The sequence below is a fragment of the Trachypithecus francoisi genome, unplaced genomic scaffold, assembly GCF_009764315.1.
Source record: "Trachypithecus francoisi isolate TF-2019V2 unplaced genomic scaffold, Tfra_2.0 Lachesis_group2, whole genome shotgun sequence".
NCBI classification, from domain to species: domain Eukaryota; kingdom Metazoa; phylum Chordata; class Mammalia; order Primates; family Cercopithecidae; genus Trachypithecus; species Trachypithecus francoisi.
The window spans coordinates 74,011,513-74,018,603 of NW_022681465.1; the positions used below are offsets into that span (position 1 = coordinate 74,011,513).

The 7,091-nt window shown below is 41.0% G+C and overlaps 1 pseudogene; it reads right to left on the reverse strand.

The window, feature by feature from the left end:
- Positions 1 to 2,313: 2,313 nt before the first annotated feature.
- Positions 2,314 to 5,949, reverse strand: LOC117064470 (annotated as a pseudogene).
- Positions 5,950 to 7,091: the final 1,142 nt, after the last annotated feature.

Sequence of the window (7,091 nt, forward strand, 5' to 3'; positions counted from 1 at the left end):
CCGGCAATCATTTGTTCATCTTATTTTCTTAAAGAAAACATATGCAGAGGCAATGTTAAAATAATGACTACATTTTGCAATAGAAGGTTTTTGTGTTAAGTGCATGACTTTTCCCCTGGCACGAAAGACATGTTGTTCATTGTAGCAAATGGAATATATGTTGCAAAAAATACTTATCATTATCTAACCACCAAAAATACATTACATTTTAAATATATTTAATATTATTATCTTCTAACATATTTATAAACACAAAATTTTTTAAGAACTATGTTTTGCTTTTTTTTTTAGACGTAGTCTCGCTCTGTCGCCCGGGCTGGAGTGCAGTGGCCAGATCTCAGCTCACTGCAAGCTCCGCCTCCCAGGTTCACGCCATTCTCCTGCCTCAGCCTCCCGTGTAGCTCGACTACAGGCGCTTGCCACCTCGCCCGGCTAGTTTTTTGTATTTTTTAGTAGAGACGGGGTTTCACCGTGTTAGCCAGGATGGTCTCGATCTCCTGACCTCGTGATCCGCCCGTCTCGGCCTCCCAAAGTGCTGGGATTACAGGCTTGAGCCACCGCGCCCAGCCAAGAATTATGTTTTATTTATACCTACCTAAGAGTTATTTCAGGTTCAGTTCCAGACCACTGCAATAAAGCGAATATTGCAATAAAGTGAGTCACACAAATGTTTTGGTTTCACAGTGCATATAAAAGTTATGTTTACACTATCTTGTAGTCTAGTAAGTATGCGATAGCATTATGTGTAAAAAAATGTGGAAACCTTAAAAAATACTTTATTGCTAAAAATGCTAATTAATGATCATCTGAGCCTTGAGAGAGTTGTAAGTTTTTGGTAGTGAAGAGTCTTGCCTTGAGGTTCATGGATGCTGACTAATCGGAGTGATGGTTGCTAAAGGGTGGGGTAGCTATGACAATTTCTTAAAATAAGAGAACAATAAAGTTTGCCACAGTGATTGACTCTTCCTTTCACAAAAGATTTCTCTGTAGCATGCGATGCTGTTTGTTTGAAAGAAGTAGAACTTCTTTCAAAATTAGAGTCAATCCTCTCTAACCCCGTTGCTGCTTGATCAATTAAGTTTATATTATACATATATATGTGTATATACACATATATACACATAAATTTATATCATATTCTAAATCCTTTCTTGTAATTTTAACAATGTTCAACTCATCTTCACCAAGTATAGATTCCATCTCAAGAAACTATTTTCTTGGCTTATCCATAAAAAGAAGCTTCTCATCCTTCCAAATTTGATTATGAGCTTGTAGGAATTGTCACATCTTCAGGCTTCACTTAGAATTCTAGATCTCGGGCCAGGCGCGGTTGCTCATGCCTGTAATCCCAGCACTTTGGGAGGCCGAGGCAGGAGGATCACAAGGTCAGGAGTTCAAGACCAGCCTGGCAAATATGGTGAAATCCCATCTCTACTAAAAATACAAAAATTAGCTGAGCATGGTGGCGTGTGCTTGTAATCCCAGCTACTTGGGAGGCTGAGGCAGGAGAATCGCTTGAATCCAGGAGGTGGAGGTTGCAGTGAGCCATGACCATGCCACTGCTCTCCAGCCTGGTGATAGAGCAAGACTCCGTCTCAGAAAAAAAAAAAAAAAAAAAAAAAAAAAAAGAATTCTAGATCTCTTGCTATTTCTCCTACCTCTGCAGTTGCTTCTTCCTCTGAAGTCTTGAACTCCTCAAAATCACTCATGAGGGTTGGAATCAACTTCTTCCAAACTCCTGTGAGTGATATTTTCACCTCCTCCCATGAATCACAAATGTTAATGGCATCTAGACTGGTGAATCCTTTCCAGAGGTTTTGAATTTACTTTGCCCAGATCTATCAGAAGAATCACTATATGTGGAAGCAATAGCCTTACAAATGTATTTCTTAAATAATGAGATTTGAAAGATGAATTACTCCTTGATCCGTGGGCTGAAGAATGGATGTTGTTTTAGCAGGCATGAAAACAACACTAATCTCCTTGTACATGTCTATCAGAGCTCTTGGGTGAAAAGGTGCATTGTCAATGAGTATTAATATTTCATAAGGCATCTTTCTTTTTTTTTGGAGGAATATTTTTAGTTTGTTAAATAAAAATGTTTTTTAGAATGGTACTTTTCACATTACAAAAATAAACCAAAATGAAGAAAAGGTCACTGTAAAATGATGGGAAAAGGATCTGTAGATTTGCTTTTAGTATTTCAAATAGTCAACAATGCACATCATAAAATGAATGCAAGATCACAATAGTCTTGTATTTACTTTGTATTTGAAGAAGATAGTGAAATAAGTGGTCACATTCTTTTTTCTTTTAATTGTTATTAATATGGTTGATCTGATTGGCTCTTCGATGAGTTTCATCCATGAAGTTCTACAGTTGTTCTATTAGCATTCGTTTTTTAACTTTGATGCTTCTTTAATGACATTTTGTAAAAATATTAGTCTTGTTTGTAAACTGCCTTGCACATGCTTCAGTAAAGTGAAGATTCTTTCATATTTTCTCCCTGGCTTTCAAATCTCTTTCATTATTTGTGCTTTTAGTTCGGTATTGACCTCTTCATGGCTTCTGCAATGCATCACTTTCTTTCTTTTGTTGAGTGAAGATGCTGGTATGTTCTTTTCAGCACATTGTTCTTTGTCTCTTGGCTCCTCATGATTTTTTAAAAATCCCTCAACAGTGAGGTCATTGGTTCCTAAATGGTCATGACCAAGAGCCTGCTTCTGTATGATTGGTTGGCTGTTCCAGTAAACTGACTGGAGAAGATGTTGAAAATTCAGTATCCATAGCATTTGGTGTAATGTCTGATGAAAGGTGGTCTGCAACATGATTTTCAACCACATCATGTACTATTGAATCATTAGTGGTTTCTTGTCAGGAGAACCCACTCCCGATGGTTACATGAGTTCTTTTCTATTTCCTAAATGTCTTGGCTGGTTTAAGAAATAAAGGGAAAGAGCACAAGAGAGAGAAATTTAAAGCTGGGTGTCCGGGGGAGACATCACATGTCGGCAGGATTCGTGGTGTTCCCCGAGCTGTAAAACCAGCAAGTTTTATTAGCAATTTTCAAAAGGGGAGGGAGTGCACAAATAGGGTGTGGGTCATAGAGATCACATACTTCACAAGGTAATAAAATATCACAAAGCAAGTGGAGGTAGGGCAAGATTACAGGACCACAGGATGGGGCGAAATTAAAATTGCTAATGAAGTTTCGGGCACACATTGCCATTGATAACATCTTATCAGGAAACAAGGTTTGAGAGCAGACAATCTGTCTGACCAAAATTTATTAGGCGGGGATTTTCCTCGTCCTAATAAGCCTGGGAGCACTACAGGAGACTGGGGCTTATTTCATCCCTTCGGCTTTGACCATAAAAGATGGCACAACTTGAGGGGGCTGTTCATAGGCCTACCCTCAGGGTGCATTCTCTTTCTCAGGGATGTTCCTTGCTGAGAAAAAGAATTCAGCGATATTTCTCCTATTTGCTTTTGAAAGAGGAGAAATATGGCTCTGTTCCATCTGGCTCACTGGCAGCCAGAAGTCTTATCTCTGATGTTCCCTGAACATCGCTGTTATCCTGTTCATTTTTTAAGATGCCCAGATTTCATATTGTTCAAACACACACGCTCTACAAACAATTTGTGCAGTTGACACAATCACAGGGTCCTGAGGCGACATTCATCCTCCTTAGCTTACGAAGACGATGGGATTAAGAGATTAAAGTAAAGACAGGCATAGGAAATCACAAGAGTATTGATTGGGGAAGTGATAAGTGTCCATGAAATCTTCACAATTTATGTTCAGAGATTGCAGTAAAGACAGGCATAAGAAATTATAAAAGTATTAATTTGGGGAACTAATAAATGTCCATGAAATCTTCACAATTTATGTTCTTCTGTCACAGCTTCAGCTGGTCCCTCCGTTGGGGGTCCCTGACTTCCTGCAACAGTTTCTGAAATTTTATGAAGAGGAAGAAGTTTAATAAGATCTGGCTGTGCTTGAGGTGTAGGTGCAGGTGGTCCTTTTCCCCCTACATGATTGTTTACAACAGATTCTGCTGTCTCCCTTTTAGTAGTGGAGACATACACCAATGTCTTTTAGGGATCCCTTGCATATTTGGTTCTCCAGGTCGTTTATGTTTATTTTGAGGTCCAGCCACAAATTCATCTGCTTCAGCTATCATCATACCCTTCTTATCCAGCTTAAAGGTGTTGCCAAATGTATGCAACCTTTGTGGCTGATCAGGATTAATTTCTCTTAGTGAAGAAGGTACTTGCTTGAGGTATTTCTGGTAGTTCCCCATTTGTGCTATAGGAACACTATGCACTGATCTTCGTCCTGTCCTTTAAGAAATCTGCAAGTGTGCTTCAAAAGATTAGATCTCATTCTTGTTAAGTGATCCAAAAGATTTCATCTTGGTATGTCATAAGCATTTCTAAACGTCTGTGGCTTCAAATCCTTATTCAGCAAAGCAACTTGGAACCCAGTGTATTCCTTCATATTAAGGTCTAGCAGTCTGTGAGGGACATCCTCTGAAATTCCCTGGAGGAGTTGTTGAAAATCTTCCCTATATGCCATTGATAAACCATGTGATCAGCTCCGGACTTTTATTCCAGTTTCCTGTACTACCTTTTTTTGCCTACAGATCCAGTGACTCCATCAGATTCTATTTTGGCTTGTTGACTCAGTTTTTCGAGGTGTGAAATGACACTGTAACTAAGTCCGTATTCCATACTGTCTGCTGTTAGGTTAAGTGCTCCCATCATACTAACAGCTTTCTTCAAGGGCCCGAGACAGTAAGGAGGCATTGTCTTCAAACAACTTTCAAATGACTGTCTCCACTTCAATGTTGGTTTTACCTTACGTACTTTAAACAAGTCATCTAAGGGGAAGAAGGACTGGTTGATTGTAAGCCATCACAAATAAGTTGACACAGTTCAGTGCTGTACTGGCTTTCAGGTAACCAAAAGGATGACCAAACTCACTATATTTTGCACTATTGCTCACATACACCTGCCAACATGTTTCAGATTTCCTTTCCAGGATAAATTGAGTCAGTGGTGAAGGTTCCAACTCATATTTGTCACAAGGAAGTTTATCAGTAACCATTGGTTCACAGTCTGTACCGGAAAACTTCACTAAAGGATGAGATGTATGAGGTGGTAGTGCTGGTGAATTTTGATCTGGCCAAAAAGACTCTGGAACAGGCCAATGACCTATAGTAATCCCAGTTTTAGTATTTGGTCTGACATATACGAGTTTGTGACAGCTATGCCAAGGCTGAGATCCAAAAGGCCTTGATATATCTGGCTGCCCATCTTCTACAGTGGAAGGATCTGGTCCTGCTTTTTCAAAGTTTTATTGCCACCCCACTTTGTACTTTCTGCACCAAGGACTCTAGACATTGATTAAGCGTTCTTGGAGAACACACAAAATACGAATGGCTCCCTGTCACTTCACATATTGGTGTGATTGCAGAGTCATCTAAAGGCACACCTGTCAACTGTTCTGATTCTACTGACATGGTGCCAGGCAACCGCCAACACTAATGCACAGAGTCTCTGATCCCAACGAAAAGGTTCCTTGGTCAATTCACTTCTAGGCAAAGGAGAATTAAGAGGTAAATGAAGCTCATCCTGGACTCCACTGGTGGTGGTCAACTTGCTCCCATCAGTAATTGTGATAATTATTTCTGACTTCAAGAAAAAAGGGTTTATTCCCTGCCCATAGTTGTCTATGCCAGTTACTAATCTATTTAAATTTAATAAATCAAAAGCTGCCCTTAGGGATTGGCCAAGAGTCCTAAGTCCTTCAGCCTGAAGATTTTTTAGTTCATTCATAAACTGCATGGTTTTCTTTCCATCCAGCCTTGATAGCATAGGGCGGCTCTTCGAAAGTGACCAGCATATACCTGTCTCCTCTGCTGGCAGGGCCCTGGGCACGGAGTTGCGGGATGGGAGGAGGAACAGGGTGGGCGAGAGGGAAGCAAAGAGGCGAGGTTAGGAGGCAGAGAAGGGGCGCCCAGCGGCCCTGCCGCCCCCACAGTACCGCACACGCAGCTGCCTCCTCTCCACGCCGCTCCCCCAACACAGATTGCTCCCTACGTACCGCCCGGGGCGGAGCCCGTCTCTCAGCGCCTGCCCGCTGGGGGAGGGGAGGAAGGGGCATTTTTCTTATCAGCAAGTCTCAATAGTGGCTTAAAATATTCAGTGAACTGCGCTATAAATAGATGTGCTATCTTTTAAGCTTTATTGATCCACTTATAGAACGCAGGCAGAGTAGATTTAGCATAATTCTTAAGGGTTCTAGGATTTTTTTGAATAGTAAATGACCATTGGCTTCAATTTAAAGTCATCAGGAGCATTAGCCCCTAAAAAGAGAGTCAAACTGTTTTTAGAAGCTTTCAAGACAGGTATTCACTTCTCCCTACTACAGACCTAGATGAAATCTTCCAATATAGGGCTATTTCATCTACATTGAGAATCTGTTGTTTAGTGTATTCATCTTCATCATTTGTCTTAGCTAGATGGTCTGAATAAGTTGCTGTAGCTTCTCCATCACCATTGCTGCTTCATCTTGTGCTTTGATGTTATGGAGATGGCTTCCTTCCTTAAATTTCATCAACCAACTTCTGCTAGCTTCCAACTTTCTTCTACAGCTTCCTCACATCTCTAGGCTTTCACTGAATTGAGAGTTTGCACTGGGTTAGGCTTTGTTTCAAGAGAATGTTATAATTGGCTTGATCTTCTGTCAAGACCACTGAAACTTTCTGCATGTCAGTAATAAGGCTGTTTCACTTTCTTTTTTTCTTTTTTTTTTTTTTTTGAGACGGAGTCTTGCTCTGCCACCCAGGCTGGAGTGCAGTGGCCGGATCTCAGCTCACTGCAAGCTCCGCCTCCCGGGTTTATGCCATTCTCCTGCCTCAGCCTCCCGAGTAGCTGGGACTACAGGCGCCCGCCTCGTCGCCCGGCTAGTTTTTTGTATTTTTAAGTAGAGACAGGGTTTCACCGTATTAGCCAGGATGGTCTCGATCTCCTGACCTCGTGATCCGCCCGTCTCGGCCTCCCAAAGTGCTGGGATTACAGGCTTG